This window comes from Lynx canadensis, chromosome D2 (genome assembly GCF_007474595.2).
Source record: "Lynx canadensis isolate LIC74 chromosome D2, mLynCan4.pri.v2, whole genome shotgun sequence".
NCBI lineage: Eukaryota > Metazoa > Chordata > Mammalia > Carnivora > Felidae > Lynx > Lynx canadensis.
The window spans coordinates 28,841,700-28,854,564 of record NC_044313.2 but is presented as its reverse complement, the minus strand read 5'-3'; the positions used below and the strand labels follow the sequence as shown (position 1 = coordinate 28,854,564).

Here is a 12,865-nt window from a genome sequence, read left to right as displayed (position 1 = left end):
AGTAATGAAAACTATGGTTTTGGAAAATGTATATACTAGTATATGCCACAGTCCCGCTAGCTGCTTGAGAATACAGGACCCCAACAGCCACTAACCAACGTCTGGTTTTAATGTAAACTCATTCTCCTCCTACCTGACCCTTAGGGGATTCTGTTTCCTGATAAGCAGATCTAAACTGTAAGACAATAATATCCCAAGGAGGTTCTGGCACTGAGCCCCAGAAATCCTTAAAGCAACAAACACTGTCTAAAAGAAGAAAAGCAGACTACTCACTGCCTTCGCCGTTCTCTCCACTAACTCTAGGGAACACAGAAATGCCTTGCCAATTAGAAGTTATAAAATTCTTTCTGAGGCTAAATGTTTTGAAATATGGAGAGTCTGTTGATAACATCATTCCCTGTCACCTGGGATGTTCTGGAAGACTCCTCAGAAATTACCTTTGGGCCAGACCAAGCAGTATGTGGGCCAGTGAATCCTTTCTATTTCTGGAAGTTGAATAACTTGGAACCTCCTGTAGTGACTGACAGATTAAAAGGGTAACTTAACTCACATTAGGTCAATAAAGTTAAGTCAAAAAACATTTTAAAAATCCAGAATGTGGGAAACTAGAAGATAAAAGCCCAGTTTCTTCAATAAAATAAACTGTAACTAAAAAATTAAAGTGAAAAAGTAAGGAGGACTTATCAATTAAAAACCACCTAAGAAACACATTTGTTAAATGCAGTATGTGCCCGTTTCTTGGATCCTGATTCAAACAAGTCAATTGTTTAAAAAATTGAAACAAATGAGGAATTTTAATTTATTTTTTTAATGTTTATTTATTTTTGAAGGAGAGAGAGACACAGTGTGAGCAGGGGAGGGGCAGAGAGAGGAAGACACAGAATCCGAAGCAGTCTCTGTGTCTTCTGAGCCACCCAGGCGCCCCTCATTTTTGCAAATCTTAAATACTTCCTGAGGAGAAAGGTTGAAAAGCCAAAGCACGCTACCCAGATGGACAGTTTCGGAGCCCATCCTTTCTGAGGTGCCACCTGCTCTGTCTGCAGCAGTTGGTGCAGGATCTGGAGAGGAGCCCCCACAGAGGGTTCAGGCTCCAGGAAAAATCCTCCCGTGCTCTCCACAACCCAGAGCACTGGTGAATAAATAACATGGCATGCGTGAGAAAAGGACAGTCCTCAATAACCCTGAGATTGTGTGTCACTTCTTGTCTTCAGTTACCTGCTTACCTGAGGCCTACTACATATGGCATGCTGGTTAAGAGCACGGGCTTTGGGTTGGGTGGCTCAGTCAGTGAAGCCTCCGACTTCATCTCAGGTCAGGATCTTGCGGTTCATGGGTTCGAGCCCCGCATTGGGCTCTGTGCTGACAGCTCAGAGCCTGAAGCCTGCTTCGGATTCTGTGTTTCTCTCTCTCTGCCCCTCCCCCAGTAGTGCTCTGTCTTTCTCAAAAATAAATAAACATTAAAAAAAAAAAAAAGAGCATGGGCTTTGGAGATAGATACGGGTCTGAGATTCTAGCTCTACCACTTAAAAGCAGTATAACTTCAGGGCAAGTTTCTCAACCAATTTTTTTTTTTCTTTAAGTAGGCTCCACACCCAATGTGGGGCTTGAACTCAAGGCCTTCACATTAAGAGTCACATGCCCTACCGACTGAGCCAGCCAGGTGCCCCTCTCAACCAATCTGTACCTTAGTTTCTCCATATGTATGATGACAATTACACTGGCACCTTCTTATAAAACCATTGTAAAGATTAAATGAGGATATATTTTTTAGTATGGTGACTGGCTAAAATATTAGCTGCCATTATGATATTAGTATTGCTGTTTTATATTCCTTCCCTTTCATTTGAATTCAGACTGTTAGTGAAACCCAGTAAAATAAAAGATGAAATATTCACAATTATATTTTTTTAATGTTTAGTTTTGAGAGAGAGAGAGAGAGGGAGAATGTGGGGGGGAGAGGCAGAGAGAGAGGGAGGGAAACAGAGGATCAGAAGCATGCTCTGCACTGACAGCAGACAGCCTACTGTGGGGCCTGAACTCACGAACCATGAGATCATGACCTGAGCCAAAGTTGGACATTTAACTGAGCCACCCAGGCACCCCCATAATTATAATTAATAGTATACTTATTGCTATCATTATTGCTGTAGAAAAGAAAGCTGATAAATGATGAGAGTAGAAAATGGGGACATAAAAGTAAATATATATATAGATTTGGATCAGACTTGAGGGCCAGGCAGTGGTTTAAGATTTATTGGGGGGAACAGTGGGTAACAAGTATTGAACACTAGAGTAATAAGCAAAAGCAGTATATCAGGACAATGAGTCAGAAAATGGTCTGTACAAGACAAACTGGGTCTGTGACACTGGCCTCCAGGGCAACACTGTGATGCATTTGTGGCAACTTTTTTTAGCGCCCTATATTGTGCTACCACCAATATAATCTGAGGTCTCGCTTTATAATAAAGTAACCAGGTATATGCGACATGAGTGTTCATCATGACAATCCTGAACTGGATCCAGAAATGGCAGAAACGCCAAAAGGTTTCTGCGTTCCTGGGGATGGGAGGGCAGAATAAACTAGAAAGTGGGAGGACATGGGGTGTGAGGCTGGGGAGTTCAGCACAGGCCGACACATCCATTGCAACTTTTCCTGCTGATGGGGCAGATCATTTATCCTAAGAGAATCACCTCATGAAAACAATGCAGAGTGTGTGCCCGGCCCACAACCCATGGCTAGAACGTCAGCACTGATTATTCTCTCCGGGGCCCTCCTCCCACCATGTGCTTGTCAGCAACACGGACACCCACACTCCACTCTCAGAAACCCTACACTCCACAGGAACTGCTGAAACAGGGGTAGAAAAATTTGCTCTGTGGCTGGTTGAAGGTTACGTACGCAAGGTCAAGGAGGAAACGGGGATTCTACTGGCTTATTGGACCCATGTATTTAAAGGAGGCCGAGAGGACTTTCTTTCCTCACCCCTCCCTTAGATTTCCTTGCTGTGTATCACAGAGCTGCCTCTTTACAGACTGATTCATTTTACGGCTTCCATTTGTTGAGAGCACACTATGTGCCGGCCACCTGCCTGGGATTTATCAGTGAACAAAAGAAGGTCCCTGCCATTGAAGGACTTCCTCCTTGAGGGATGGGGAAGGCAGACAGCATTTTAGGAAGTGACAGGTGTTAGGTAGGACAAAATGAAAAACAAAACCAAAAAATAGTAGACAAAGGGATGGGGAGTAAGAAGGGGAGGGCAGTTGGATGTGGAATCTTCCAGCTGACAGGAATGTTAACCTAGAAATTCTCACTTCCTGCTATTTGTTACCACTCCCTCACCACTCAGCACATAGCAGGTGATGAGGGAAACAAGACAGCTGTATTGGGTTTATTTCAGAGTCGAAAGAAGATAAATTACAACTATATTCTCCATATTTTTCTTTTCTGAAAATGGCCTAAAGAAGGAAAGTCCTAAATGAACCGAAGCAAAGTGACATCAGACAGACTTCTCCCCTTCTCCTGCGCCAAGCTAGTCTTCGGTCTATTAGCATTTGGGCTTCAACTGCCCCATATTCGGAGAGTGAGACTGGGCTCTCTGTGCACAATGGCTCCCCCAGGCATAGCCTGTTCAGAATTTCTAAGTAACCAGCATGCATTTACTTCACCCCATAAGTTACTCCTATCTTTTTGCCTTTTTTCAGAGGATCAATCAAAGCAACAAGAGTTGACGGCCTAACCTTGAAAGAGGAAGGGGGATACAGTTATATATAGCCCAAATTTAAGTGCATTCTCCTCCTCCACAAACACGTCCCCTCCTTCTGCCCCTCCCCCAAAAAAGGCCAGAGAGAGAGAAATAACCAACATTTTTCCAAGTTGGTGCTAAAAGCCAGGACGAAAGAATTGCTTTTCTATATTTCTGCAAATGTTCTACAATGAAGATGTACAGTTTTTATAATTGGGAAAAAAATAGCTACTTTAAAAAAAAACCCAACCATATACCAAAAGAGATGGCCATGAAAATCAATTGCCCAACTCCCCAGGAGTTACGGTTGCTGAAGAGCTAAAGTATCTCAATAGCCTGTGAGATATACTTGGATAAGATTTATACCTGGAGTAGAGACGGATCCACAGAGTAAGCAAACTATAATTTTACAGGTCTTCTATTTACAATCATGCTGACGGCCCCAGCTGTGATGCTGAATATGGCTCTTTTTCCCATTCTTCACACCAGCTATTTAAATTCTGACTCTTAACAGGAGGAAAGGCTGATCTAATGGTGAAATAAGCTTATATTAGAAACATGAAATGTTTACCATAAATTTATATAAGTAGGGCTCAGAAGTACTGAAGACTCTTATTCATCTTCTTTTGCTTAAAACTTAACCTTAGCATAGGCCTAGAATCTGGGTACGCACCTTTCCGATGCCGTCTTAGCTCTTTGGTGACAAATCCTGAAAAAGTAGCTGATAAGGCTTAATGCTCATTTATGATGAAAATGTTCAATAAACTAGGACTAGAGGAGAACACCCTAACTTGACACAGGTACATCTAAAACCAGGGGTGCCTGGTGAAGATCCAACTCTTGATTTCAGCTCAGGTCATGATTCCAGGGTTGTGAGATTGAGCCCCATGTCAGGTTCTACAACAAGCATGGAGCCTGCTGAGATTCTCAGTCTCTCTCTCTCTCTGTCTCTGTCTCTCTCTCTCCCTCTACCCCTCACCCCAGCTCGTGCACTCTCTCTAAAAGGAAAAAAAACAAGTCTGAAACCTAAAACAAATAGTATATGAAATGGAAAAACTTTAGACTCACTCTCTTAAAGACTGAAAACAAGACAAAGACACCACTAGCATAGCAACTATTTTGACATAGTCCTGGAAGTTCCAGCCAATGCAGGAATATAAAGTATAAGGATGGGAAAGAAGCAATAAAACTATCATTATTTTCAGAGCACCTAGGTGGCTCAGTTGGTTAAGTGGCCAACTCTTGATTTCAGCTCAGGTCATGATCTCGTGGTTTGTGAGTTCAAGCCCTACGTCGGGTTCTCTGCTGTCAGCATGGAGCCCACTTCATATTCTCTGTTTCCAGCTCTCTCTGCCCCTCCCCCACTCTCTCTTGCGTGCACGTGCTCGCTCTCTCTCAAAAATAAAAAAACATTAAAAAACAACTATCATTATTTTCAAAGAATGTGATTAACTATGGCAGGGGGCGCGGGGGGGGGGGGGACCCAGAATCAGCTATTTGTATGAGATGGGGAAGAAAGGCTGTCAGATACAAGATCATACAATAATCAACACCATTTCTCTTAAACTACCCATAGCCAAATCGAAAATAATAATAGAGACATGATTCACAATAGCAACAAAAACTAGGAAGTATTTAGAAATTAGTTTAACCAAAAATGCCCCCCTAGACTTTTATGGAGAAACATTTTAATTTCTAATAAAGGATTTAAAAATGAGTTGATGAAGTATTTAGGGATAAAAAGGCAACTAACTCAAATGGGTCAGGAAAAAAAAAAACATGCATAGAAATACAGCAGAGGGAGTAATAAAGCAAATATGGCAAAATGCTAACTTTTGGTACATCTAGGTAAGGAATATACAGGAGCTCTTTGTACTAACCTTAGAACTGTTCTGTTAGTTTTAAATTATTTCCAAATAAAACAAAATTCTTTTTTTAAAAAAAGCTGAATAAATGGAGAGACAAATTACATGCTCTTGGAGGAAATGAGTTAATATCAAAAAGATGTCAAACCTCTCTGAAATAATTTATAAATTCAATGTAACCCCAATAAAAATTTCTTAAAAATAAAATGTTTGAGGAACTTATAAACTTAATTCCAAATTTTATATGGGAAAATAATGGTCCAAGAATAGCTAATTAAACTTAAAAATGAAGAACAGAGACAGGACACTTGCCAGTCATGAGAACTTACTACAAAATCATTGCAATAAAACATAGAGCAATAACTGGCAAACTAATGGAACAGAAGAGAGGCTGAGAGACAGACCAGTTGTATCCATGGAAACCACTGATGAGAGACAGGGTACCACAACTCAATGGAGGAAAGCATGGATGTTCTTGGAGATATTATTGGAAATACTGCCTCATTAAATGAAGAGTAAGAGGACTGGATCGCTATCTAACATCACATGCAATGAGGGCTCTCGATGAGTTACAGAAATAGCTACTGAAATGGACTTCTTAAAACTCCACAAGTATTAAACATGTCAAAGAATTTCTTTGATTACATCAGAATTAAGAATGTTTCTTTAAAAAAAATTTTTTTTTTTAACATTTGTTCATTTCTGAGAGAGAGAGAGAGACAGAGACAAAGAGCATGAGTGGGGGAGTGCAGAGAGAGGAGACAGAAAAAGACAGTGCTGTCAGCACAGAGCCCGACACGGGGCTTGAATTCACAGAGCGTGAGATCATGACCTGAGCCTAAGTTGGACACTTAACCAACTGAGCCACCCAACTGCCCCAGAATGTTTCCTGATCAAAGGACAACAAAGGCAAAATTAACAGCTGACCAAGGAGAAGACATCTGCAAAGTCTAAACGTGAACAATGCAGATAGCAACTCCAATAGAAAATGGGCAAAGATATGAATAGGCAATTTATAGAAGAAGCTATTATATATAAGAGATGTTCAAAATCCTTAGTAACCAAAGAAACACAAATTAAAATGATAAGAGGTCACTTTGTATTTACAAGATTAGAAAAGATGTACAGCTGGGTAAAGCTTAGCACTGTTGGGATGTGAGGGTAAAGGAACCCTCCAACACTTCTGGCAGAAGAGAGACTGGGGCCGCTACTGTGGAGAGGAATCTGGCACTATTTAATCAAATTCATTATATGCAAGCCCATTACCCTTCTGAATATATACTCACAGCTGTATAAGCAGACAGGTATGAAGATGCTCATGGCAGTAGTATATATATCTTAGGGAGTAGGGATAACCTGAGTATCTATCACACAGACAGCAGATAAGTAAAATTGTGGTTTGAGCACACAGCATGGAGTGTAAGACATCAGTCAAGAACAAAGAATTAGACGTGCACATAGAAACAGATGGATCTTCAAAACAGTACTTAGAGAAAAAAAGAAGCGAAATGAAATGCAACATTATAAACTGAAATACATATAAAACAAACATCACCACTTTGCAAGATCCTATACGGACAAAAAGAAACACATGTGCATTAGAACAAGTACCTACGATACATACAGGGAATGGGAAGGGGATAAGGGAGTTAAAAGCAAAAGAAATCTTTCAGACCCCTTGCATGTTAAAAAAAGAATTCAATGACCTATGATAAATATAAAATTAGAATTGTTTCCTTCCCCAAAGTTTCCAACTTTCCTAACAACAAAAGCTACTTGGCTTGCCAGCTCTGTTGATGAGTAACAGCTCTTCATCCTTTTTCAAGCAGGAAGAGAAAATTCAGGGATCAGCAGAGTACTAAAGGGATCAGCAGAGATTATTCACGAAGCAGTGTTTTTGTTCTCATGACCTGACAACCTGACCGAAAAGACCTGATTACCTCTTGATTTGGAGTGATTCAGCTAAAGGCAGGTCAGAATCAAGTTTTCAGGTCATTTGAAGCTATTTACTTTTAGAACCCCGTTGTAGGCAATCCCCTAGCCTCCCCCGAGAAATCTTACACGCTACCTAGAATCTTAAAATTCTAGAGCTAGAAAGGACCTGGTTATTCTACAGATGAGGAAACTAAGGCCCTGAGAAGGGTTACGGTTTAGGGTCACACAGCTAGCATGAAAAGGAAGGCCTTCCTGACTCTGCCCTGTCCCCATTTTGTTCTCACCCAGCAGTCAGAGGGAGCCTGTCAAACTTAAGTCATCATGAGCAACTCTGTTCAAAACCCTCTACTGGCTTCTTCCCCCTCACTCAGAGTCAAGGCCAAAATCCTTACAATGGCCTACACTGATGTGCCCCTTCCCACTCCACCACCTCTCATCTGCTGCAGCTTTTCCCTCACCCACTTTGGCACTGCGTGGCCGCTACGCCTCGCCATCCCTCACGCATGCCAAACATGTGCAGCATCGGGGCCTGGAACTTGCTCATCCCTCTGCCCCCCCGCCCCACACCCTCACCCTCGCAATTCCTTCAAGTCCTAGATCAAAAGTGATCTTAGCGGAGGCCTCCTGCCCACCCTCTCACCCCTAGACTTATGCTTTCCCACTTACACCTCTTTCAAGTTCTCCATAGCACTACGACCACGTGACAGTCTATCCATTCACATTTTTATCTGTCTGCCTCCACTCCACTAGAATTCTATGGCATGTCAACAGGGCTTTGTTTCATTCACAGCTGTATCCCCAGCACCTAGAACAGTGCCTGGTGGACAGGGGTGCTCAATGAACATGTAGTGAATGAATCAACAAATCAGAACCAAAATCCAGGAGTTCAGACTTGAGACCCCCAGTGTAATGCCCTATTTGCTCCACCATGCTGCCTCAGTTTCGGTGGTTACATCCTTCAAGTTAGAAAGCCCTAAAATCTAAAAATGAAATAATACATTTTAGCTACTCTATGTTTATTTTATCTCCTGTGGCTGACTTTTATAGCATCAAGGATAAAGCACCCAACCAAAAGTTAACACCTTTGGTTTAAGGGCCCTTTTATTATAGAGCTGTTCTGTGATGCTGCTACTTGAGGTTTCTGCCTTTCCAGGTGAGAGACTAATATCTCATAATTTTTTTAAGTAAGCTCTATGCCCAATGTGGGACTTGAACTCACAACCCTGAGATCAAGAGTTGCATGCTCTACCAACTGAGCCAGCCAGATGCCCCTGAAATCTCATCACTAACACCTGACCAACAAGACTACATTATCCAATCTTGAAAATTAGTTTATGCAGATGTCTTCCTAAGCTGAGCATAAGAAATTATTTAATTCGACGGTTGTTGTGAAACTTTTCATAAGTATTCTGAATGAATGTTCAGGACACTTTAGCTAGAAACCAATCCCAGTTGAGAATGTCAAAGCAGATAATCCCGTTAACAATGCTATGTTGTAGGTAAGAAATTGACTTCAGAAACAGGATAATAAGCCTAGAGAATAGTTCAAGCCTTATACTGGGAATAGGCATGCAAGTTTCCATCTGCATTCCACTGTAGTTGTTTTTATCATTTAAAAAAAATCCTCACAATGTAAAAAGGATCTGCAATTTGAAACATCACTGAAGTATCTCAAATTTGAAAAATAGCTTTTTGCTAATTTTAGCCCAATCCTGTGAAGTGGCAAGGTTGAGGGCAATAAGACATTTGAAGATTCACCATGCATCCTATGAAAGGATTTCCTTCTGAGGCAGAGATAAGTGAGTTTGCTGGCTCTCAAGGCTTCCTCGACTGCAGCCTCCAAGTACACAGGAGATAAAAACGTAAACGCAGTCCACTGAACCCTTTTTTCAGAACCAGAGTCTCAAGGAGTCTTGCACTATGTTCTAAAAATGAACGCCCACCCTTAGTGTTTAGGAGATCCTACATGGTGACTCAAGAATTAGGATTTGTCATATTCTTTAAGGGGAGAAGAAGTGGTGTAAGTTCAAGCAATGCTTGAAGGAGGCTCTGAACTGCAATGTGGATGAAAGAGGAACGGGAAAGGGTCTCTGTGGGAAAGAGGGCCACTGAGAAGGAGCCAGAAAAAAAGGAAACAAGAAGTGGGAAAGGCTCTGCTTTAGGGCCACAAGGCAAAATAAAGAACTTGTACATATTTGGACAGATTGTCTATAAAGATTATTATATCTCAGCCGAAAATACATACAATAGGAGCACTACAGAAATGACATCTTATCACATTTCCTGAGGCAGAATGTTCTCAGTTTATTGCAAAAGTTATCTGTGCACCGCATACACCCCACTCCCAGGTCAGATTTTAGCTGTTCTCACAAAGCACCCCATTCCAGTCTCTGAACGTCAGTGAACACTGAAGTATCTGTAATTTTTAAACGCGTGATGCTTTTATTTTAAGCAATTCCATTCAGATCTGTGTGTTGAATCTCCTTTTCATTTGATTGATATGATTGATTTCTATGAACTGCACTATGGCTGAGAGGTTATTACGTATGGCATTTGGCACTGCTGAGATTAAAAAAGTAATCACAGGTTGTACATTATTTCTAAGAAACTGATGGTATCATACTGTTATTTATTTCAGATTTCTTTAAGGACTTTTCTTTGTTTGATTATATATCTTCCAATTAAAAAGCAGGACAGCGGGGCGCCTGGGTGGCTCAGTCAGTTAAGCAGCCTACTTCGGCTCAGGTCACGATCTCGCACTCTTTGAGTTCGAGCCCCGCGTCGGGCTCTGTGCTGACAGCTCGGAGCCTGGAGCCTGTTTCAGATTCTGTGTCTCCCTCTCTCTCTGACCCTCCCCCGTTCATGCTCTGTCTCTCCCTGTCTCAAAAATAAATAAACGTTAAAAAAAAATTTTTTTAATAAAACATAAAAAGCAGGACAGAAAAAAAATTGTCTTAAAGTAGGCATGTTTAATTTGGCTTGACACCTATTGAAATCATTCAAAACGGAAACCTGTTCATATCAAATAAATTAAGCACCCAGGGAAAAAAAAAAGAAAAAGAAAAATCACTTTTCACTTCTCTAGGCCAATGCTGATAAAGTGACTTGTTTTATGAAAACTCTCTGTTGTCACAATGAGTGGCAGTTTCCAAATTAACACATAAAGTCAGGAGATGGAAACGGGCTAGAGATCCTTTAATTCAATAATTTAGAGAAACACAGGTGGGGAGGGATAAACTAACTCGTTCATCACCTGGAATCTATTCCTGTTGTGAGGGTCATCAACACAGCACTAACTGAGAACGCACACCTGTCCGGTGCCAGGGACTTCGTCTGCCAAATGCAACTAGGGGTTAATCAGTGCTACTCTCCCCCCTGGAACTCAGCTATTTCAAACAACTGGAGCTAAAATTATGCTCAAACCCTAAACATTAAGCCTGCCACTGGCTTGCCACATACCACAGCATCACTAATTAGGTAAAGAAAGTGTTTCAACACAAGATCCGCAAATTACTGTAAAGTAGGCAAGTTACCAATATAACAGAATCACGTTGGGAGAGCCATTCATTATTGCCTGATGAAAATAAAGGATAATGAGGTTGCATTTAAAGCGGGGTGGGTTTTTTTCTTTTTTTGCACTTAAAAACGAACTCTACACCCCAAGCATTCTCCACAGCACCTAATGTGCAGCAGACCTGACCGGTCTGTAACCCCAATATTCCTTTACGCAACTGACAGCACCGTCACCCTTTTCAAGGTTAAGCACTTTGAGAAACTGATGCCTGGTGGACGTCAGGACCTGTGGCAGGAATGCAGGTGTGCGCGGGTAACAGCAAAACTCCAGCATAACCAAACATGCATCTCTAGCCAAACAGGTCTTACTCTTGCCTCGGAAATCATCCCTCCCTGCCTCCCTGACACAGAATCACGGACTCCCATACCGACTGGATGGGACTCTGAGCAAGCCAGAAGATTTCTTCATCTGTAAAATCAGGGGGCTGAGCTAATGCCGAATTCTTTCCCAGCTCTCAAATTCCGCCTCATTGCCCGAGTGGCAGGGCGGTGCAGTGAAAAGAGCCCCGGGCTTGACACCGTTTAACGAGCCCACGGCCGCATCCCCTTGACTGCCGGCCGCCCAGCCTCTGCCACTCGCCGGGACCTCACAGGGCGGGACCCGACCCGGGCTCCGAGGAGGGCCGGCGCCCCCCACCCCCGTCCCCCGGGGGGCTCCCGGCCACGGCAGCGGCCGCCTCGGGGAAAGGGGTGGCGCAGGCCGGACCGCGCGGCGCGTCCCTCGGGGTTCGGGTCCCCTCCGCCCGCCGCCCCGGTCAGCGACTCGTGCTCCCCGCCCGGCCCTGACCTGCTCTCCGCCGCCCAGCGGTCCCTCGGCGCGGCGGGCAGCTGGCTGCGGCCGCCCGTCCCGGGCCGCTGTCACCTCCGCCCCTGGAAGCGGCGGGCGGGCCGATCCGGTGTGACTCAGCGCCGCCGCCCCGCCTCCCGCCTCCCCGCCTCCCGCCCCGGCTTCCGCCTCTCTCGGCCGCGCGGCCCTGGGGCGCCTCGGTCCCCGCGCGCCCACCTCCGGGAGCCCGCCCCGCGCTCGCGCCCCCTGTCGGCCCGCCCTGCGGCGTCAGAGGGGGCGGCGCTCCGAAGGCCTCTGGCCGGGGAAACTGAGGCACGCGCCGGCGCGGCCAGGGCGCCCGCCGCCTCCCAGGCCGCGTGCGGCTCCGGCTCAGAGCGAGTCCCTCACCCCACCCGGCCCTTCAGCCTGGAAAAGAGGCGAAATGCCAGTGAGGGAAGGCCCGTTCGGTTCCTGCCTGTGGTGGCGTCCTCTTTGCCGCCCCGAGGCAGTTTCCTTTATCACGTTACACAAGGTTGACGCGCGCCTCTGTCTGTCCCATTTTTCCCCTGAGGAAAGTCTCTCAGGACAACTCCGAGAATTTAAAAGCGAGGAGTAACACGATGTAAGGACTGGGCGGGGCTGAGAGACCGCTTTTAACTTGTTCGCGAATCCTCGCAGGATTCCCTTTGTGTGGTAAAGGCCACAGAGTCCCACTGCTGGCCTGTCGCTTGAATTTGTGTGCCTTCCGTTTCTGGATCCACCTAGGAGATCCGGAAGAATTCAACAAGTCTGTCACTGTGTACGCACAACAGAGAAACCTCTATTTCAAAACGTTCGTGGGCTTTCCTTTCCCCTTTCCTTGTGGTAAAACACACGTAACATACAACTTGCCATTTTCACCATTTTTAAGTGTACGATTCTGTGGCATGAAGGACATTCAACACTGTCGTGCGACCTTCGCCACCATCCATCCCCACAGCCTT

General features: G+C 44.1%; 1 protein-coding gene across 1 annotated transcript in view; it reads right to left on the bottom strand.

Annotated features, from left to right (window-relative positions):
* LOC115527059 (dynamin binding protein) overlaps window positions 1-11,974 on the bottom strand; it is a 113,252-nt gene extending 101,278 nt beyond the window's left edge. The window contains exon 1 of the mRNA XM_030334442.1: window positions 11,904-11,974. The gene's annotated coding sequence lies outside the window, so the exon portion shown is untranslated. The remainder of the gene's footprint in view (window positions 1-11,903) is intronic.
* Between the last annotated feature and the right edge of the window lie 891 nt (window positions 11,975-12,865).